This window comes from Ahaetulla prasina, chromosome 1 (assembly GCF_028640845.1).
Source record: "Ahaetulla prasina isolate Xishuangbanna chromosome 1, ASM2864084v1, whole genome shotgun sequence".
Lineage (NCBI taxonomy): Eukaryota > Metazoa > Chordata > Lepidosauria > Squamata > Colubridae > Ahaetulla > Ahaetulla prasina.
Genome location: NC_080539.1, coordinates 133,169,424 through 133,193,443, shown reverse-complemented (window position 1 = coordinate 133,193,443; position 24,020 = coordinate 133,169,424). Strand labels below are relative to the sequence as shown.

Here is a 24,020-nt window from a genome sequence, read left to right as displayed (position 1 = left end):
CATTAGTATGACTGCACAGCTGGCTGAAAAACAGAGCACAGTAAGCAGCTGCCTAGGATGCCACATTTCCTCTGCCACCCAGCTTGTTCTGCCCTAGATTGAATCATGTATTAAACAGAAGAGGGATCTGTCAGCCAGATCAGGTTCGTTCATCATCCAACCCTCATGGAATTTGCCTGGTTTCTATGACCTAGCCAATTGTGGCTTATTCAACAAATAAGCCATGGTGAAACCAACTCTGGCTTAGCACATTATTACAACGCAGCTAATAAAATGCCCAGAGAAGCTGAGCGTTGGATGGACGCCACAAACAGAAGCAGCAAAGATGGAAAATGTATTAGACTGTAATGTATTATATTACAAAAACTGACCTTGAATTTATTGCAAATCATTCAAGCAGTACAGATTGAATGTGTAGGGTTTTTTCACTCAGTGCTATGCTCAGTGTTTTCTCTCTTCCTGCTCTCCCTGGATTAGAAACCACAGATTACTTTTGGAATTGGCTCAGATTCTATTCTGATTCTTTTGAAATATATATTTTAGTCCAGCAAGCAGCTATTGTTACTGACATAGCTCTCAGTGTTACCCTTAATTTGGTTCCTTTGCAATGTGCTTATACTGAGAATGGCCAAGAATGAGTACAACACTGGAAGATCATGGTCTAAGTGCCTTCAACTCTGAATTACTCCTGCTCCAATGCATGGTACAGGTTCTGGATATGGATTATGTTGTACTTTTTCTGGCTGTCACCTATTATCTGGAAGGAGGAAAATGCCTTGTCCACACTGATTCTCCTTAATGCTGGCTTGTGACAGAGATGAGGCTCTCACATTTGAACAACTTATCTGAAAACGTAATGGCATTATTATCTTGATAATAACATGATGTGTTTGATTGCACAAGATGGTGCTTGATCTCCTTAAAGGTTGGTTCTTTATCTGTTCCCTGAACTTTTTCTTGGGTCCATCAGCTATAGACCTGGAGAGGACCAGCTTTGCTCCTACCATGGTTCTTGCATAGCTTTCTGCTTCATATCACCCAAACCATGTGGCTGTTTCCAATTTCTATTTTCCAGCAATCTCTTTTTCTTTCTTGTAAGTGTTCTTTCTCCCAGGTGACCTGCTTCTTTTCACCTCTATCACTGTCTTCTGCTTTTGCCTCAAGACAAATGAGTGTTGCCACCAAGGATAAAGTTGAGAAGGAACTACCTGTTTATCACCCAAGTAAGGTCTGGATTTTGCAATTATTTGTATTCCCCCTGCCAGGTTTGCAACATCTGTGTATTGGCTGTCTGGTTGAAAGTGGCAGAGGAAAAGGCTTGTCATGCTTTACCTGAATGAATTAGGGCAGGTGAGGTTGCTCATTCACTAAAACTTATTTAAAAATGATGAGCTGATGTGGAGGAAATCTAATGAACTTATTTCCAGTAACTCTTTACAGTATCCTTCCCCTGCCACGTCCACCAAACCATGCCTACCAAGCCATGCCACACCAACAGAACCGGTAGTAAAAAAAATTGAAACCCACCACTGCAGTACTGCCCTCTAAACACTGCACTACCCTGGCTCATATATGCTGATATTCTGTCAGTTATCAAGTAAGATGGTAATGAGAATCAAGAAATTAAAATTAGGAAGCAACCACTGTTTATTGCTGATCCGCTCGAATACCAAGAAAATGCCCCCATTACTTAAAAAAAGTTCAATTGGACAACTATCATAACAATTTACAACTTTTTAAACAATCCAGGTAAGGAATGTAAACTCATGAAGGAGAAAATAGTTGATTACTATAGCAAAGAGCAAAGGCAAACAATCTAGATATTTACATATGTTTTCAATTGCCACAGATTATGTTCCTTATCATTATGACACACCTATTATTAATAATTTTATTGGAATTTGAAACAAAGTACTCTGAAGCTGTGTACATCGCCTTATTATGAAACATTCAGCTTGCCCAGAGTTTATTTTAATGTCAAATGTAATTTATTTCATGAATGCGGTTTCATGGAAGACATTAACATCTCAAAAATTCAGGAAAAAGTAATAGTGAGTGTTTTGTACATAATATGATGGTTTATACTTTGATAATTAGATGTCATAAAAATTATAGTCATATGTCTAAAAACCAGAAATAGTTCATTTATATAATTGTGTACTGTAGTCTGATACCTCAAAAATGGTCCAAAGCTGTTTTTCGCATCCCCAGACTAATCAAACTGCAGAATGTTGATTCCAAGCCAAAAATCAATAGTACATTTTCTTGCCATTTTTAGCAAGGAAACACACAAAGATGTGGTATTATGAACCCTAAAATAAGCTTATGACAATAAAACAACAATGACGCTCTTCTCCAAATCATAAAAAGCATAGACTCCAGCTGTACTCACATATGTGCTGTGATCCTGCCAACTTGGCATCAACAATAACTTGGCCCTTAACCCCCACCCCCAATCTTTCAAAGTTAGTTTCCAGTTACTAAAATTCTTCCCTCTTTCACTTGACTTTCAGCCACATGAAAGAATGGAAGTAGAACAGAGAACTTAGCGGTGACAGAGGCCTACTTCAGGGGCCCAGTAGGCCCATGTAAATGTATTAGAGATGACCACTAAGTTCACCAAACTGTCGGGAATCCATGGCTGAGCTAGTTATATGAGCCAATGCCTTAACTAAGAATGGGCAAGCATGCTACTCAGTGTGTCTGCTGTAATAATCTGCATGTATTGGCATATTGTCTTAGAAATCTCACACTTTCCAATTTTGCAATGAGCAGAACATAGCTGCAATCACTTATCTTTTGTTATACAATGTGACTGCAGCCCAACAATGCTGAGAACTTGTAAATTACAGTGCTGGGTCCAAAATGTGAATTCAGCTAAGGTGAGGAATAGGGATTCTGACATAAGATTGGAGGCCGTAGTAATAAAGACTTTAGAGAAATGAAAACCAGATTAAGGAGAGAATATGGAACTTTTATTTCTTATTGTGCAATGTCTGGTAAGAGTCTTGCTTAGAGTATTGTGCAATGTCTGGTAAGAAATTCGCCTCTTCCAAATCCTAAAGGCTCAAGAGCCTTCCAATCATATAATAAATGTACAGAAAGGGAAATTCACAGTTCATCAATGAAATACTGTAGATTCCCAAGTCATTAGTATAGCAGATAGTATAACATTGGTATATCAGATGAATGATAAAATCTTTTGTTGCCTACTTAGCTCAAGATATGAAAATATAAGGCCATTGTGACAATAACTAGGTAAGATCGTTTCAGAGGAGATAAATAGAAGTTATCAACTGAGTTTCAGAATATAAGAATATGTTAATTTTAAACATGGATACATTCCAGTCTGTCAAGAACTGATATTTTCCTGGAAATATCATTGCATGATGTCTACCAGAATGAATGGATTTCTTCACTGTCTATGTAATTCACCGATATACAAGATCACTAAATACAACGGCTTTAAAGCAATCATTAATCTTGGTGGGAAAAATTACACCCTGGACAATGGAATGCACGGAATCTGTTGTCTTTGAAACCTCATCTTTGTTTCTCATAATTGCCATCTGGTTCTAATTCCAGACTGGCTGATTCAGTGGCGAGGCTACCCAAATTTCTGTATTCTGGGTGGCGTTGAAAGTGTTTATTTTTTCCCTCTCTAGCCCAAGACATTTTGAAAGGGCGGGAGCAGACATTAGGAAGAGAAGAAATAGAATTTAATGAATTAAGGAAGATATAACACAATCTGTCAAATTTTGCATTGCGAAACTTAATTTATATTCAGAGATATTTGGCTATCTACATGATCACCAAATCTTTGAGCCAACACGGTTGCCTTTCAGATTTCATTTTTCTTTACACTAGAATGATTAATATATGGAACTTAAGTAATCCTCCATAGCAGATTGATGTAATTTCATCTGGCTCAGCTGAAAAGTCAATCTATAAATTTATACCTTTCAGAGGCTTTCCACAAAGATGAAATACCTTAGTCAGCAGGTGGCTTTTCTTTGTGGTTTTATTCTCCTGCTGAATTATCTACTTGAATGAGTTGCTGAAATTGGAAGTAATTGTTTTCTTCCATGAATCGAAAGCATTGTCTTTAGGTTCGATTCTTAAATGGGCCTAAATGGACTTCCAAATGCTTAAATCAACAGCTTGAATTCCAAGGGATTCCAGAAAGCTACATGTGCTAAGTATTAAACACTAAAAAGTTGGGAAAGGCTGTTCTACAGTATTCTTTTAAAGAAGCCATATAAATAATATTAGTAGATTTTTTTTAGTCCCAGGCTCTTCTGTCACTTTATATAGTCCAACAAAATGTTTTCTTACTCCATACTATTTTAAAAAATACAATTTGAAATATGTTATTTATCCAAAATACTTAAACCCTCCTGTCATTCTGGCGTACCAGAAAGCGCACTGAGGTAAATGGAAATGCTCCGTTTGTTCTAATGGATGCCGTCTTTAGTGAATTCAGCCAAAATCACGTCAGCTTCTCTTGCACACAGAGATCCCAAAGCTGCTATTAATCCTAAATGTGGTAAGAAGACCAACAAGTCACCAGTTGCCTTCAGGATCTATTTTAAGAAGTCTTACGCAGCCACTGCGAATTCTCAGATTGGAGCAGGAAATAGTTTAATATTTAGAGTTATATTTTAAAAAACTGATGGGGGCGTGGGACATCCTCTAGATCCTAAAGAAAATATTTCTGCAACTGTATTACATTGCCTCAGTTTCCATAGGCACCAATGGCTAAGTTTCCCACGCCTTAAATTATAGTCATGTGGTAAATTGTGACTAATACTGATGAGTACAGAAAAAGAAAAGAAAAAAAGGCAAGAATTACTCAGTCTTGAAATGGGACCTGAATTGACTCTTGTCTATGTGGATGGGACCTATGTTGTAGGGTGGAGGGAAGGCAAGTTTCAGTCATGAAGAATGGTCCATAAGGTTCTACTGCTCACTCCCATCTTCCCTTAATATATGTAAATCTCAAATACTATGAAGCATTTACTGGTAGCTGTTGGAAAACTTTCCCATCCCAACAATCCTATCTCCAGCAAACACAAACAGTTAGTATATCTTGGTTGCAAACATGCAGCTGTCCATCTAATGACAGTCTGGATTTCTCCAATTCAGGGGTGGTAAGGCAAACACATTAAAACACTTAGCAAGCCAGGAATCTTTTGACTATTTAAATCACAAAGCACATGGAACTAGGTCTCTCTCAGTACTGCAAAGCTGATGTATGCCACCCACCTCTTCTACCATTTCATTAAAATGAATATTACCAACATTGCCGAACTGACCTAGTCTGTTGGTAGTTCATGGAAAAATGATACATAGTGCCAGGATTAACATTCTTTCTCTTCCTAGAAGCTGGAGATGTAAAGATGTCCCCATCACATGGAATTATGCAAAGATTTACACATAACCTTCAAAACGTGCCTTGACTTATTTTAATCTTTTTTTTTTCCCTTCAGAAAATATATTTACCTCCTCCCCAGTCCCCAAATCCGTAATAAAAATAGAAAAATTCAAGGCTCCCTTGATGAAAAGCACTGAATTCTTTTGCTGACACTTCTTTCTCCAACTTTTTATTCACTGCAGATTTCACCAGCATAATCGTCCTTCCTGTTGTTGTGCTTTTAATGAAAGTTAGCCCACATTTCTTCAACAGGCCTCGTCTACATAAATGGCATCTTAAATAGAGCTACCAGATGGGAGTTGCAAAATTCCAGATTACCACTTGAGAGCAGCAGTTTTCTGTATCCCTCTGCTGCTATCTAAAGAGCACCCAGATATCTGCAGTCCAGATGTATTAGCCTTAATTTAATGACAAATATGCTTCCACTGAGGTAGGCCATTGGTCCAACTAGTCATATTTGTCGATGTTAGCTGGCAGCTGTTCATTGGTTTTATGATTCCCCCCCCAGCTGGTGGCACACAGAATTGAACATGAGACCTTCTGCAAGTACAGCAGGTGATCTACAACTAAGCTAAGGTCTTTTGAGATATACATAGCCCTTGACTTATGACCGCAATTGAGCTGAACATTTATGTTGCTAAGTGAGAAATTTGTTAATTGAGTTTTGCTCCATTTTATGACTTTTCTTCCCACATTTGTTAAGGGCATCACTGCAGTTGTTAATTTAGTAACTGTCATGCCCCTGTCGGAGTCTGAATCTGAAAGGGAAGAGGAATGGCTGACAGAGAGTGAGAGAGTGGATCCGTTGGCTGTGGAAGAAACTGGGGAAGAGCAAAGTCAGGCTGGGCAGAGCAGGTGAGAGGTAGAATAAGGGAGAGGGGGTTCAGATGAAGACCAAGGCCCTCCCCCTCCTCATCCTAGGCACCGCAGGGAGGAACAGAGAAGAGAGCAACGTGGGTTGTGTGGCTTACAAGGGAGGAAAGGGACCCAATCCTCTTTACAAGACACAGGTGTTGCTGGAGTTTAAAAGGAAAGGCAAATGGGAGGGACATTTTTCAGGAACCAACACTGAGTTTATCTGGTGTTTCTTTGAATCCTGGCATCCTCCCAACTGGCTTGATTTATTGCCGTGATACTTTATTTATGAAATTCCTTATTTTGCTTGCCCTGCCGGATTAATTACCTTGTCTTGCCTTTGGATTTGTTGTTAGAAGTTTTCTGCTTACAACGTTTGGGACTGAAGTATTGCCAGCCAGTTGGTGGAAGAGCTCCAGGCCGGAGAGTTGGAAGGGACATTGGGGGCACAGTTGGTAATAATAAAGGGACTCATATCTGTTCTCTGGTTGTGTTGCCTTTGTGTCACGCCCTGGGTCATCACAGTAACACGGTTATTAAATGAATCTGGATTCCCCCATTGACTTTGCTTGTGAGAAGGTTGCAAAAGGTGATCACATGACCCCGGGGACATAAATGTGAACCAGTTGTCAAGCATCCAAATGTAAATCATATGACCATGGGGATGCTGCAATGGTCATAAGTGTGAAAAACGGTCATAAGCCACTTTTTCAGTTTTGAATGGTCACTAAAGAAACTGTTGTAACTCTAGAACTACCTATATTAACTCTGCAAATCTGAATTCGTTAAGATTATCATCATTACCTGTGTTCAAGTGTAATTATTTCTTCTATGCTTTTACAAAAAATTAAGCTAATGGATATACAAAGTTGCACTGAATTGACTGAGTTAATTATGAATTAATTGGACTTCTGCAGTTTTCAAGCAAACTATGGTTAAAGATCCTGAGTTGGCTTATGTGAAAGTGGTCAAAGCAAATGCTTCAGCTAATAATTAATAATAAAATATATTATTATTAACATTGCAAACTAAGAATATAAAGTACTTCTCTTTTTAAAGATAATTAAATTAAGGGCTTCCTATTCTTTAATGGTTAAATCAAACATGATAATACTTAATTTTTAAGTGCTCTAAAATATCCATAGCAATAATCTGAGAACTTGCCCTTGGCTGTTTGTAGATCAGTCATTCTTGGATTGGCTTTGTAGGTCAGCAGAGGACTCACAATGCAACCTGAATTCAGAGAAAAAATTATCAAATTAATTGTGTCAGAACTCTCAACAAATGACTTGAGGCTGTGTTAAGGGTCCCAAGAAAGCAGCTACCCCATACAAACTCCAATAGTTTACCCTTTCCTAAACTGGGTGCCCTCCAGAAGTATAAACTTCAGTCCTGATGTTTTGACCCAGGCCCAAGTAGTTATTACCAGACACAATCAGTCCTAAAAAAACATATTTTATTAGAACAGCTGAGAATCACTTCATTCTCAGCTTAGTCCAAATTAAGTCCAAAATAGGTCCTTCAGAAAAAGTCCTTCGGCCTTATCACAAACCTTTATCTTCTTTGGCACCCTGCCAAAGGCTTTCTTGGCAAAGCCCCACAAAGTTCAGAAACAAGACGCTGACAAGAAACAAATGTAGCAACGTTGCTTTCCTACAAAGAGCCCAAGAGCCTTTGCTGCTCTTGTAAGCCTTATGGGAGGGGCTAATCATCTCCTGGCCTTACTTCTGAGTCATCCTTTTTGCTTTAGCTGCTCTTGCCGACTGGCAGCTCTTCACATGCGTGCACTAGGAACAGGCTCCTCTTGTTTCTCTGCCTCTCTGCTGTCCACCTCTGGAGGCTCTGGAGTCTGTGCATCGCTCACAGATGGTCCTGGCCCCATCTCTGCCTCCAATGCAGAGCCCTCGTCTGGGCCTTCCCTTGACTCCAGGACTGGCCCATTGTCCTCCCCAGCCTCCCCACTGTCCGACTCCACTGTCAGCTTTGCAGGCTGCTGGTGGACCACAACACCTGACAATACCTGCATGGTTGAGGATTTTGGAAGTTAGTCTACTTGTTTGGAGGGCATTTAGAGCTATGAAGGCTGAGCTGCCCTGAAATGAATGGGAGAAATAGAAGAGCAGATAGAACGACATCCCATATGAATGGAAGGCATTTCCCACTTCATACTTCGGTCAGGACTGGAAGAGGGAGGTAACCACCTCAGATGGCAAAGGCAGCCAGATGGACCTTTGAGGAAGATGTTAGACAACAGAGCTCTGTACTTCACAGTTCATCCTGAACCCAGTAAGCCACCCCGATGCTTCCTGGTGTGGTGGGACATGTTTGCTTCTTGTCTATATTGAAGGAAGATTCAACTTTTAGTTGGTCACTGTATGTGGAATTAAGGAAGAAACCATCTTGTCCTTTGCTTCATGCAGTAAATTACCTTGGATCGACCTAAATGTGGTTGTTGGGATCACTAAAAATGTGTCTCCACTTTCAGTTTCCTGTCCTAATATACAAGGAGGCTATACATGTTTTTAAAAATAAATAAAAGATCCCTTCCCTTCCCAAAAGCAAGGCCACCCAGCTCATTCCCAACTAAATACCGGTAGAACAATTTGTTACAAATCATAAATGGAATTATACTAAGCTAAAAGCCAATACCTGAGGGGCATAAAACAATCAACTATGTCAGCACACAAACCACAACTACTATCATAGAAAGGTGGACTGTACCTGCTGTGGAGCTAAGTCCATCTAGCTGTGAAGACTCTGGGTAACCAAAACATAGTTGAGGAGTCTTCATGCGAACATAGTGAGGGGAGGGGTATCTAAACAAGTTCACTAATCCAGTTTTGTTTGACACTGGATGTATAAAATGACAATTGTATTTCCTGACTGCAGTGGGAAGGCAAGGCATACAAATAAAACTGGTAAAGGGTCTTCACTAAGAGATAATGTTTGTATGTTTAAATGTATAAAATGCAGTTTTGGACTTCCACCTTACCTTTCCCTCTCAGCCCATTAGGTCTTGAATTCTAAGATTATGACAGTGGATTCTCAAGACTCTTTTATTACTGCCCATATATCTCTTATACCACTTTGTGAACAGCTTCATTTTCCTTAATTGAGGAAGACTTCCATTTTCTAAAATAGCTTCTCTGACTTTTTAAACTATCTATGACCTCAGTGGCTGCTGGGAGAGTTTGATACCATGGCCACTTTAGTGTATCATCCTGAAGACAGCCTCAAAATTATACACAGAGTGGTTGAGCAGGGCAACCAGCTGGGTGCCTTAGGAATATTGAAGTGGGAGAGAGAACCATCCAAATGTACATGGCAATTTCCACTTGTAGAGAAATTACATTTAATTTAACAGCATGTTGATCCTTTCTAATCCATTCTTCAGCATTCTCCTGTTATACCAGTCTGAGAACATTGTATAGGATATACAATAGTCCAGGGTCATCTTTTCCCTAAGGCAGGGGGTCTCTAAACTTGGCAAAATGTCAATGTCAAAACCTGGATATTGTCAGTCATCCAGGTCACAGTTGTCCCAAAGGTGACTCAGGAGGTCACAATACCAGAGCTCAGGATGTTACCACACAGCCCATTATCCAGGTCGTTACAACACAGAAGACTAATGGGCACACAACTAGGACCACACCCACAGAGGATGCTATGAAACAGCCAACTAATCTGCAAACATCCACTCCACCTACCAATCAAGATGTAACCACACAGCCAACCAACCTGCTTACAGCAACAAAGCCAACACTCCACACCTCCCCACCAGTATTTATAGAGAGACGGCAGGTCCGACCATGCTTTGCTCGCACAAGCATGAAGCCGTAAGCACCAGCTTGAAGATGATGAGTGAGACCTCGTCAAAACGTCGCCAAGATATTCTCAACCTTACACAGGAAAAGACCCGAATACGCCAAGACCTACACACACACACACACACACACACACACTTCCTAGAATTCCTCAGCCAGCTGCCTGGGAATTCTGGAAATTGAAGTCTAGAAGTCTTAAAGTTGCCAAGTTTGGAGACCCCTGCTCTAAGGCTCTCTTTAATTAGCCCTAGTGAAGGTAATTGAAGCCCCCTATTATTGCAACATCTTTGATATTGTCCTCCATTTCAGATTTACCCCAAGCATTTATTTTCGGGGGAGGAGAACATATCCCCAGAAATTAATTACTTGGGGTCTTGATACTGTCACCAAGCACCATTCCATGGAACAATTTGTTCCCTTTGAGGTTTCTGGCTTGCTTTTTACTATTTTGCTTTTTTGGCTTTCACTTGAGCCAGTGAACATACTCCAGTCTGTAGCCTAAGGCTGAAGAAAAAAATAAAATAAAATGGCTTTCTTAAATCACATCAATCTACTGTTTTAGTGAATGTCTAAGAAATAATACAAAGTTGACTTTGTATATAAATATACAAATAGAATGAGACTATTGCCTTACACAATGTAAGCCGCCCTGAGTCTTCGGAGAAGGGCGGGATATAAATGTAAATTTTTAAAAAATGAGGAAAAAAAGAGAATGAAAGAGGTCTCTTAACCCAACAACTTTTTTTGTGATTGTAGTGATCCTTGGTGTTCAGCATCATTCAAATTTAGGGTCTTTGCAGTCACAGCTGAGAATGACAGTCAGTACAAATACCTCCCAAGTCATCTTCCAGCTTTTCTTTCTTTCTTTCTTTCTTTCTTTCTTTCTTTCTTTCTTTCTTTCTTTCTTTCTTTCTTTCTTTCTTTCTCTCTCTCTCTCTCTCTCTCTCTCTCTCTCTCTCTCTCTTTCTCTTTCTGAAAAAAAAATCACAATGTTCCCCCAACAGCACAGGATATCGTTCGGCTATTTGTCTATTAGGAATTGTTTTCCACTCAGATTTTTCACATTGTGTTGGTTTTTGGTGACCATCTCAACCTGTGGGCCTTCATTAAACCTTTGAAAGCTTTAGTAGATATTTGCAGACCCTGAAGCAATCACAAATACTTTGAAATGATGGAAGCTTTTGGCTCAACTCTCAGACCTTTTTTAAAAACTCTAATATGGGGGCGGGGGAGGAAATAAAACTAATAGCGTCCCTTTGAGCATATTGCTCTACTCCATGGATGTGTTTCCATTGCCTTAATATGGTTTTGCTAAACTCCCTAATGAAAGACAGAGCAGCTGTTTACTGAAGGCTTCGTAGGAGTCTTTTTCTCTGGACAGCTGCCACCGGCATTTCCATTTTGGCAGGAACCTACAAAGAACGGCATTAGAGACATTTTAATTTAATAAGCAAGTCAATTAGCTTTCAAATTAGGACAACCATTGTTTTCCCTCTCATTTTCGCTTGAAAAAGAGCTGCACCTCTTCAGGTGATTAGGGAAGGATAATAGAGAATCTCAGGTTTCATCCAGTACAAATGCAGAAGCCATGAGGAGATTCTGTGATTGCCGGGGAGATTCTCATTCTAAGCCTGCCTCTTCCATGAATTTGTTGTGTGGTCTTAGTCAAGTCATCTTCACTTAGTTGCAGCTTATCTCAATGCTGGAATTTTTCTTCCATAGAAAGGAAAAGACCCATGAGGGCAAAGCCTTTGATGTACTCAGGCAGACTGACTGACTTTGGGGGTGAGGGAGGTCGCAAAGTTGCTTTGTTAAAGGCAACTGGGCTTTCTTTGTTTTTCCTTGAAGAGGTTTCGCTTCTCATTTAAGAAGTTTCTTCAGTTCTGACTGAATGGTGGGGAATAGAAGGGTTTATATACCTTGCACTCATCTGTTGGTTGGCACTGTTTCTGAGGGTCGTTGAGGCCACTTGGAAATTTATCTGTGCCTTCAGGGTCATCTGAATAGTGCAAATGAGTGTGGAACCCTTTGGAACTGCAGAAAGTGTTGTAAAAAGAAACTAAATGGTGTCATATCCCCCCCCCATTTTGTTAAGAGAGGGATGTTCAACTTTAATATAGATGGCCTCTTCGACCCTTCTTTCAGTAAGGGGTGCTTCGCCAAAAGGCAACAGCATTTGACCTACTATATCACTATCTTTAATTAAATTTAATTAATACTCAAGTTATCTGTCAAATAGTAAAAATCTTCCACCTTTTATAGTCTGCTTATTTTTAGTTTATTGTGTTCTATATTCCCAGGCACCGTATTTTGTAAGCAATGCTTTATGGTTCAGCGTGCTGTAAAAATCCAATTTAATATAAGCTGCTCTTATCTTTGACTTATAAAGCAGGCATTGTCACAATTTCCCTGATCTACTTCTTGCTAGGTTCTACCTTACAGAATATGGGATTTTTTCCCCCTTATTGTGCACAGCACATGCATTATCTCAGTACCATGGGCATACCGTGAGGTGCAGAAACAAAGTTTGCATTTTCATTTACCTTGTTCCTTGAGGTTTTTGGTTTTTTTTAAAAAAAATCAGCAACATTACAGTCTAACAAATAATCAAGTAAAATAGGATAGGAATGTAAAAGAAATCCAAATTGGCTTACGTGTCTCACCACTCATAAGAATGACAAGGGTATCATAACCTGGCAATGAAAGTACAAAAATTAATAACATCTAGGCTCCTTGTTATGACATGTTGCTGGAGCTGCCCTCTGCAACTGTTGGAAATTTTGAAATGGTTCAGAAAGTAACAGTCTGACTCTGGACTGGCAACATCAAAGGGAGCATATAACATCAATATTGAAATTTTTTATTTTCCATTGTTTTTTTTTTTCTAAACTGTGCATGCATGATGTCAATTCCTTAAAGCGTGGAAGCCTGAGATAGATCAGGCTGCTTTAATTAATAGCACTGGAGTTCTGGGCTTGCATGAAGTCCAAATCTCTTCTGAATCATTTTCAAAGTGTGTGCAGTCCTCCTGTTCAAGCCAGAGATACATATTTTTATTTATTTATTATTTATTTATTTTGTCAGACAGTATATATAAGTATAAGCATGAAATAACTATACACTATATAAGTATATATATATATATAAGCATGAGTATGTAATAACTATAATAATTGGATATAATGAAAGGAAACAATAGGACAGGAACGGTAGGCACGCTTGTGCTCTTATGCACGCCCCTTATAGACCAGGGGAGAAATGCTCCTGGTTCGGAGCGGATCGCGTGATCCAGTAGCGATGGGAGCAGGTAGTTCGGAGAACCGGTATCAAAAATCCCTGCCCCCACCCACTGCCCACGCCTCGCTATTCCTCTTCTCTGTCCCTGAAGCGCTCGGTGGTGATATAGCTGCAAATGGCCTTAAATGACTGCTGTGGCACTTCAAAGGGCCGCACTACAGCTGATCAGCGCTGTAGGCAGTTAGTAGACAGGTGCCTCTATTTTTAAAGAAGGTAGACCAGTGCCTGTCAAAAAAAGGCACTTGGTAGACCAGTGCCTCTCAGTAAAACGCAATTGATAGACCAGGGCCTCTATTTTTAAAGAAGGTAGTCCGGTGCCTCCCAAGTTTTGTATACTTTATTATTTTTATTATTTATTATTATTGACCATGCCTATTCAGTCACCTGAACACCAAGCCACACCCACCAATTAAGTCACGCCCACAGAACCGGTAGGGAAATTTTTTTAGATTTCACCCCTGTTACAGACCTCTTATGAATGGGGTGAGGTCAATAGTAGGCAGTTTTTGGTTGAAGCTTTGGGGATTTTGGGAAGAGACCACAGAGTCAGGTAGTAATTCAAGTATTAACAACTCTGTTACTGAAGTCATATTTTCTGCAATCAAGATTGGAGCGGTTAACATTAAGCTTAAATCTATTGTGTGCTCGTGTATTGTTGTAATTGAAGCTGAAGTAGTCTTCGACAGGAAGGACATTGTAATAGATGATTCTATGAGTTAAACTCAGGTCATGTCGAAGGCGACGTAGTTCTAAATTTTCTAAACCCAGGATTTCAAGTCTGGTGGCATAAGGTATTTTGTTGTATTCAGAGGAGTGGAGAACTCTTCTTGTAAAATATTTCTGGACACGATCAATTGTATTGATGTCAGAAATGTGGCATGGGTTCCAGACAGTCTAGCTGTATTCAAGAACTGGTCTAGCAAATATTTTATATGCTCTGGTTAGTAGTGTAGTGTTTTTGGAGAAGAAGCTACGCAAACCTTTTTTGCTATGTAGTTGCAGTGGGCTTTGGCACTTAGATCATTTGATATGAAAACTCCAAGGTCTTTAACAGGGTGGGGGTCATCTGTAAGGTAATGTCCATCAAGCTTGTACTTAGTGTTTAGGTTCTTTTTTCCAATATGTAAGACTGAGCATTTGCTGGTTGAGATTTGGAGTTGCCAAGTTTTAGACCAGTCAGTCACAAAGTCAAGGTCTTTTTGAAGAGTAGCTGTATTGTTGGTGGTGTTAAATAGTTTAACATCATCAGCAAAGAGAATACAATTACTTGTAATATGGTCACAGAGATCATTAATGTATAATATGAAGAGAGTTGGTCCAAGAACGCTGCCTTGGGGAACGCCACTTTTGACAGGAACAGGATTTGATAGAGCATGCCAATTTTGACCACTTGTCTGTTTGACAGGAAAGCTGTTATCCAATTGTGGAGGGGTCCTGAGATGCCATAGGATTTTAGTTTTAGGAGAAGTTTATCATGTACTACTGAGTCAAAAGCTTTACAGAAGTCTATGTAAATTGCATCTATTGTTTTGCCTTGATCGAGATTTGTAGTCCATATGTTTTTGCAGTGGAGAAGTTGTAAATTACATGATAATTTTTTTCTGAAACCAAATTGTTTATTAGAGAGTAGGTTGTTTGTTTCTAGATGGAGGGTAATGGATTGGTTGATGATAGATTCCATTACTTTGCAGGTGACACAATATAGAGAGATTGGACTGTAATTTTCAACTAGGCTGGGGTCTCCTTTTTTGAAGACTGGGATGACCGTGGCTAGTGACCAAAGTTTGGGAAGGGAACTGGTCGTGAAAGCTTAATCTTCATCTTAATCTTAATTAATCTTAATTAATATTTTAATATTAATATTAATTAATAAATAATTAATTAACAATTAATTAATAATCTTAATATTGATTAAGCGCTATACAGATCAGAATCCAGATAATAAAAATATTGCCTGATTTTGTATGGAATAACTATTCTTCCAAGAGCCTCAAGGAGGACTCTTGTTTCCTATATTTATTTCTGCAACAATAAAAGTGACAACAATGAATGGAATTCTCTCCCCATGGGGACACCTGACCTGTCAAAATTCTCCTCTACAGATCCCTTTTTTGGTATTTTTTTAAGAGAATATGAAGAGAGAATCTTAGTTAATTCTCTGATGAGTTTTAGAAAACCTCCCTCTTGTGAGTGACCTCCTCCTCCTCCTCCTCCTCCTCCTCCTCCTCCTCCTCCTCCTCCTCCTCTTCCTTCTTCTTCTTCTTCTTCATCTTTCTCCTCCTCCTCCTCTTCCTCCTCCTCCTCCTCCTCCTCCAATTCTGCAAGTATCCAAAGCCCTTTATAGTTGCCCTAAAGAGGTTGCTATCAAAAGCAGCAACAAATCTCCCTAAATACTTGCAATTAGCCTACAGCTATGTTTCTTCGCCTTCTTCACAGAAACCAAGTGGCTACCTCAAAGAGGTCTGTGGGTCCTCACTTGTGCTTTCTGAGGGGGCCCATTCCTTTTAAAATGTAATTTCTCAGTGGCTCTGTAGCATCCAGGCTTTGCTTTGTGTAGAAATGACATACTGTATAATCTTGGAAACCTTGGTGTGACAGAATCTGTCACTTGGCACGGTATCAAAAGACATAGAAAGTGCCAATGGGGGAAAAAAGAGCACCCCATAATTCCTTCCAGAATTATAGTTTCCCATTTGGCCAAGAGCTTCATCAGCTTCCCTGATTTTTATGGAACTGTTCTCTAGACGGCACTGTTGCTACAGACATTCATTACTGGAATATGGAAAAAACACACATCTATTTACAGGAATTTCAGCTGTGTAATTTTGGTTTTTATTGAGGCGTTGGTATTTTCACATTGACTTCTTTGATGGTGTAATTCATGATGAACACTTTTCTCAGCTAATATAAAATATTGCCTTCTTCAAATTTTTTAGCTCTGGTGTGACCATACCAGGGTTTACTTTCCCACTCCTGTTTCTTTGCTATCTTAAGAGGATTATTTTTATATTCCATACTTGAAGAGCAAAGTATGGTCTTTTTTCAAACATTCCTCTTCATGTGTCACTTCAAAGAAACTTCTTTCAAAACTTCTTCATATGTGTTAGATTACGGTTCACTTAATTTCAGGGGGAGTTACCCAAATGATATAGGGAGAATATATTACTTCTCTTTCTTCTTTTTCTAGGTGTCTGCTCTTGCTACAATATTTTTACAGTTTAACATGGTATGTAGCCAACCAACTTTCTTTCACTGTGTCAGCCCATGAGACCGAGCTCATCAAATGTGTAGAAATTGGTGTGATGATGATCAAAATGATCATTATTCAGTCAAGGCTAGAGACTATGGAAATCCATCTCTTCTAGGTTGGGAAAGGCAGTGTTCCTGGGGATTCACTTAATTATATTACCACCAAAACCTTTTGGGATTGAGGAAGAATGCTTAGATAAAAGCCATCCAGTGATCTCTGAGTTCGTCCAGTTAAGGTCCTCAAGAAGGGAAGAAATGAACTTCATTTTTGGTGCAAGGTTGTGCTGTCTCTCACTGCATGCTGTGTTTCTTTTTCATGGCCATACTGACAAACTGCCTTTCCTTCAATAGACTAATGAGGAACATGTGCTTCTACAGATGATGTTGAAGCAAAATTCTCAGTAGTCCCAGCCAATAGGCTTAACCATAAGGAAAGCTGGGGGCTGTATTTCAGAAACATCTGGAGGATCATAGAGTTTTACTGTTATAACACAAGGAGGCAAAATTGCAGTGGAAAGCTGAGCACAAGGAACATTTTTGAAGGTAACTACATTATTGGGGGTTGCTAGATCTAGGCTATGATCTATGGGACGCTGTGGCTCAGGAGCTAGGACGTTGAGCTTGTCAATCGAAAGGTTGGCAGCTCAGCGGTTCAAATCCCTAGTGCTGCCGTGTAACGGGGTGAACTCCCTTTACTTGTTCCAGCTTCTGCCAACCTAGCAGTTTCGAAAGCACGTAAAAATGCAAGTAGAAAAAATGGGGACCACCTTTGGTGGGAAGGTAACAGTGTTCCGTGCGCTTTTGGCATTGAGTCATGCTGGCCACATGACCACGGAGAAGTCTTCGGACAGCGCTGGCTCTTCAGCTTTGAAATGGAGATGTGCACCGCCCCCTAGAGTCGGCAACGACTAGCACATATGTGCGAGGGGAACCTTTACCTTTACCTTTAGATCTAGGCTGCAAAAATCCCGGTGACCGCTAAATGGCAGGAAAGAGAGTTTTGCAATTCAGAAAGGATGTCCCTCCTTTGTAGCTCCAAATCAGATATCACATCAGCTCTCCTGAGTCAGAAAGCCCTAATCAGTTCTTTTTCAAACAGTGTATCATAGAGGTTCCTTCATGCAGTCACAGTGCACCACCACGCGTGTTTTACAGAAGGGCCATTACTCTTCTTTTTAAAAAGAAAATTGTGCCCCATCTGTGGAGGATGCTTGTAAACATTTTGCATATTAGGAAAACTCAGCTCAGAGAAACAGCTGTGTAGAAAAAGGAGATAATACACCAATCGATAAGATGTTTCAGAAGGGGTCATGAAATGTTTGAAAAAAACACCATCTGAAATAGTGAGGTAGTTTCTAGTCCTATACAGTATAAATTACTGGTCATTCACTAACCACAACACATAGCAGTTGTATACATAAGACCAAGGTCTTGTTCTCTGTCTCTTATCCATAGGCATCCAGACAACCACAAACTCAATGAGAATCCTAACAACCCCTTTGGCTGCACAATGAATATGACTAACTAGCCCGGTAAGACTTCTAGATACAGATTTAAAATTTCTTAATTGTTACAGTGGCAAATGGAAAAGGTACAGGTTCAGTATATTAAACTTAGTAATTTTAACATCAATTAAGAATTTCACATAAAATCAAGATTTTTGAAGAGGCGTCCTGTCTAACAAATGTTCTTGTGGCTAGTTCATTCTTATTTTACATTTGTGCCTCGTTTCTTAATTCTTACATGTAACCATTTCATTTGTCTTTGAATTCTCTAGGTTGACGTATTTTCTGTCTTTCTAGACAGTTTGTAGATGATACTGAGTGTTTAGTCTCTCCTACACTGAGTAGTAGTTACACATTTGATATGGGTATAGTTCTCTTCGCTGAATGCTCTGCAGTTAATAAACAACATGACTACATTTACCCATCCAAAATCTGCATTCTTATTTTAATAATATAGCTCCGTCTACATCCACATGGAGAACTTATTAAATATTATCAACCTTAAAACTCTAACCTATTTATTTATTTTTATTGATTGATTGATTAAATTTGTATACCTCCCTTCTCCCGAAGGACTCAGGGTGGTTTACAGCCAAATAAAAACAGAGTTACAAAAATTAAAAACATTTTAAAAATCTAAATTCAAATTAAATACTTGCTAGACCTTTGGTGAATATCCCAAACAATAATATTCTAAACTTTTAGGAAAGGAAACTCTTTTTATTGCCCCCACATAAATCTTCTATTATACAGTATGTGAGTAGACACATGCCTCTCTTTAGATACCCACAAACCAGGGGTGGGTTCTAGTTACCTTTATTACCGGTTCACAGTGGGCGCGCTTCTGCACATGCGCAGAAGCTTCCTGATGACGTTGGGGTCAGTGGGTGGAGCCTCCCCCCCCCAGTTTTACTACTGGTTCTCAAGAACTGGTCGGAACCGGGGCAACCCACCACTGCCACAAACCTATGGTGAAGTGTTTGTTTGCTGCAGCTAGCCCAGGGCTAGTTATAGAAATTCATCCAGTTATTCCTGTTGTGTGTTAGTTATTCCTCCCTACAATGCATCAGGCAACAGATGGCCTTCTGTCAAAGTATCAGATTCTTAGAATGCCTGCTCCCATTGGGTCTGTGTGTTTTCAACCAAATGAGAATGCCTGTTCCATTTTTCTAAAACCCACAGGCAAAACGGAGTACAATCTGTCTCTAAGAAGCAGTTGAAGCTTCAGAGTGTACTTTTATTTTTCATTTTAAAGTGTGAATGTAATTCTTAACAGACAGACATGGAACTTGGGCATACCAATAGAGATTTAAGGTGGGAAAGCAATTTCTTATTCCACTGCTAAGTTTAGACAGGATCATCATGATGCTCTGACCAAGATCTTTATATTCCAAGGCTAAACCCCTACTCAGTCTTAAGATTTAGCATATGGAAGCCGCATATTCTTTTATTTGTCTTCTCCGAGCTACATTCATTACAACACTTCCTGAAAACCACAAGGGAGTTTTGCCAAGAACGTAGCCTGCCTCATCAAAGTGAGGGTGTTATTCTGCAGAAGCACATACCACTGGGTCAGGAAGACCTATGAAAAAGCATCAGCACATTTCTCTGCACGATCAGGTTTCAGATGGAAATTTGGAGAGCCAGAAGAAAATTCTGCTTGAAAAAGGAAACTTTGTGAAATGGATTTGCAGCCTTTTAACATTCTAAGATGGATTTACCATGATCATCTATACTTGGACACTAATTGTGTGCTGCATATTTTAATAATTAGGAAAAAATCCAACTTTTAAAAGGCTTGCTGTATCTGATCCTAGAGGAATATTTAGGCATTGTGAATATAGCTGTGCCCTCTGTACACAATTTTCTCAATCATTAACATTCACACATCCATAGACTCTTGCTGACCCTTTCTGTTGAGCTCTCTTTAAAACAAAACAAAACATTAGTCACATTCCAGTTAGAAAACTTCACATATTGTATGGATGCCATACATAGAGGGAGAAGAGGCTAAATTGAACAAATTATCTGTCTTGATTAAGGAGTCTGTGTTTATTACGGTACCTACCTAACTGCACAGATTTATTTTCTTCAACTGAGTCAGAAGCAGTCTGACACATTACCAGTCATTCCATCTTTCCAAAACCCTTTAAAAGCAATGCTTGATTTCTCCAGATTGTACTTAACCATTCAAACTCATTGGATACTTTGAGCATAGCATTGCCTGTCTGTTTGGAAATCTGGTGACTTTTAGCCAATCCTTGCTCAATACAAGCTAGCCAAATGCTAAAAGGCTCATAAAATGTAGGCCAATTCCTGAATGAATTGCTCCTAGGGTTACCATTAATTAACAGATATCTCAAAAGAGAAGCAGATACCCATTTAGCACTTGTAGATTGTCCATGCATATACGTAGGTATTTCTGAGCATTTGCAAAACAATTCCAAGAGGCTCCTGTGTGGCTGGTTATAAGGGGAAAATTATTTATTTATTTATTTATCGAGTACATATTAGATTATATATATATATTTGTTTTCTGAGGTTTTCGCGGGTGTTTGTATGTAGGTCTTTGGTTATTCGGGTTTTGTCCCGCGTAAAATTGGAAGTGTCTTGGCGACGTTTCAACGAAGTCTCATTCGTCATCTTCAGGCTTCAGCTTCGTGCTTCTGGGAGCAAAAGCACGAAGCACGAAGCTGAAGCCTGAAGATGACGAATGAGACTTCGTCGAAACGTTGCCAAGACACTTCCAATTTTACGTGGGAGAAAACCTGAATAACCAAAGACCTACATACAAACACCCGCGAAAACCTCAGAAAACAAATATATATATATAATCTAATATATACTCGACAAATAAATAAATAAATAATTTTCCCCTTATAACCAGCCACACAGGAGCCTCTTGGAATTGTTTTGCAAATGCTCAGAAATACCTTCTTTTCCAACGTTCACATTTGAATTAGTAAAAATGAAGAGGAAATAACTCCAAAAATAAATGGAAGAAGCTCCAATCTATAAGTAGATAGTAACTCCTTTTGTTAAAGAAAAAAAAAAAGAAAATAAAGGTTTTAAATAATTGCACAGAAGGTACATAAATGGAGATGTAACTCCATTACACAAGAGTAGGGAATCTGGTTAGCCAGACTGTACATTTAATAATTAGAGCATCATAGTAAATTAAGCAAAAGATAATATATAAATCCAAGAATAGTGCAATTTTATTGAGATAAATAATTGTTCCATGTTATGCTCTTCTCCAGCTTCCTTTATTCTGGACATTATGTTATATGTTTTTTTCAAAAACACATTTCTTACTTCTAACAGTAAGTTACTTACTAATCCAGTACTAATTCACTGAATCTTAGGTGTATATTTCTTCAAAGGTTTAGAGTTGCTTGAGATTTATCTCTATATCTGTCTGTCTGTCTATCATCTATCTATCTATCTATCTATCTATCTATCTATCTATCTATCTATCTATCTATCCATCCATCCATCCATCCATCCATCCATCCTCCCATCCTCCCATCCATCCATCATATATTTGTCTGTCTGTCCGCCTGTCCGCCTGTCCGCCTGTCTGTCCATCCCTCCATCCATCCATTCCCTCTATCTATCTATCTATCTATCTATCTATCTATCTATCTATCTATCTATCTATCTATCTATCTATCTATCTATCTATCTATCTATCTATCTAATCTTCTATCATCTCAGTTTAGGTATTTCAGGATTCCAGACTGCCTACAGCTCACAGTTTAAATAATGCAAAGTAAAAAGAAAAACCACAATATAAGACAAAACATTTTCAAAAATAGAGAAGTTGGAGAATCTATCCGACCAAACCTACACATACAAATATAACTAATGAAGCAAGAAAGTAGCCTGATTGTAAGCTTAATAAAAAAAGATGTGCTAGAAGACTCATTCAGTAGTTTTTGAATAACACTCACCCGCAGATAAATTAGATAAGACATGCCAGATGCATACATATAACATTGTATCCATATTATGAGGTGGTTGGATGGAGTCACCGAAGCAGTAGGCGTGAGCTTACACAACTGGGTTGGACACAATTTTGCAACTAACAACAACAACAATCTATGTAGTCCTAGAAAGAAAACTAATTATGCCATACAATGTATAAATAACAATTAAAATGACTTGTCTCAAATACAGCCTATGTAACTTTAGTGATTACAGAGCATGGAGAACTCTCATCAAACAACTCGTCCTCTGAAGAATCCTCCAAGAACTAGGTCTGATTCAGCATTCCTTGCTCCATCCATTCACCAAAAGGAGGGAGATGTGGGAGAGACTCCTACTACAGGACATGGATGATAATTCCTTCTTGTCATGATAGTTTTAAAGGGCATCTCTCAAACTCCCTAAACAAGTTTTTCAGGAAGCACAGGGAACAAAATGGAAGGGGAAAAGTCAAATAACCTCTTCCTCACCACCAAAAAATGTCTTATGTGCAGAATTCATGAGAATCCAGTTTTAGAGTCTGGATCAATCCATCCACATGCATGTACAACACATTCATAATCTGCTGTGCTATTTTTAGCAGTATTTTCCTGGGAATGGCCACTTCTTATGCTTTTGGGAAAAGAAAGCAGCCAAATATGTTGTACTGCAAATCTCGCCATACTTTGCCATTGGCTCTGCTAGCTGACATTGATGGGTGTTGACATCTAAAGCATCGGAAAAGCACTTGCAGGCTAATGTTCTAGATATTTTCTAGTAGCAGCACCTGCAGGGGAGATCAAGGGTGGGACACAATAACAAAAGTACCTTTGCACCTGTTATGTATTTGGACTTTAGGAGGGAAGTTTGGGTGGGAACAAGCACGTTGCTGATTGGCTGATCCTCAGCCAAAATAGTATTTAAAGAGGGGTTTTTGCCTGTTGGCTTTTGCTGGGTCACAATAAACTAAAGAGCTGTTGTCACTTGTATCGTCTCCTGCCTCTTCATTGCCCAAACTTAACAGCACCCATGCTCCACCCTTTGTACTTGGCTTGCGGCGTCATATGCATGCCCCAAAGGCCTGCAGTGCAAGGCTGCGTGTGCTGTTTTGACAAAAGCAAGATCTTCTTGCAAATGTCCATGTCTGGATGGCTCTTCAGAGGATTGCTGCCATAAGGAGAATTTAAAATTTCCCATAGTTGGTATTTCTTTTTGTAAGGGAGTTCAAGGTTTTTATCCTTTTACCAAAAATGTAAAGATATTTACAAGTAAACTAGGCTTTCCAGAACCTTTTCTAGTCTCCCATATGCAACTAAAAAACAAAATACTTTCTAAAGTTCAAGAAGAACTTCATGCCAGTCTTCTAATTTTTTTTAAAAAAATAAACGCATTTGAATCTTTTCCTTAGTCTGGCATTTGAGCTGACATGTGCAGATTAAATTATAAATATACCTTATTTAACCTCCATGTCTTCTCTTGTGGAAAGATACTGTCACTACCGTTCTTACCACATTGTTCTCAAATATAGCACTTCTGTTTTCAATAGGAATTCCTCTTCTAATTGGCAACGGGCTGTGTCTTCCTAAAATTACAAGAGAAAAGCACAAAAAACACCACAGCTGTGGCCTTCTATGATGCATAAAAAGAAAACAAAACACTTCAGTTTACAATATTTAAGTTTCTTTTTAAAAAAACCCTCAGTTTACTGTGTATTGCATATGGTAATACAGTATTTTGATCTCTAAATTAATGCTTCTGGTTTCTGGAGTGCTTTTAATCCATACAGTAATACTAACACCTCATTTTTAAAAAAAAATATGGAATACTCTGCAGATGCATCTTCAAAGCCGAGGGTTTAAATGGGATGGATTTGTATTTTTAAAAAAACTT

General features: G+C 39.0%; 1 long non-coding RNA gene across 2 annotated transcripts in view; it reads left to right on the top strand.

The window, feature by feature from the left end:
- LOC131194792 (uncharacterized) overlaps positions 1–23,107 on the top strand; it is a 39,500-nt gene extending 16,393 nt beyond the window's left edge. The window contains exons 2-4 of one of the 2 annotated variants that reach the window (XR_009154306.1): positions 16,598–16,636; positions 18,115–18,191; positions 22,359–23,107. This is a non-coding gene — a long non-coding RNA (uncharacterized LOC131194792). The remainder of the gene's footprint in view (positions 1–16,597; positions 16,637–18,114; positions 18,192–22,358) is intronic. The other variant, XR_009154307.1, reaches the window with a different exon arrangement.
- Positions 23,108–24,020: the final 913 nt, after the last annotated feature.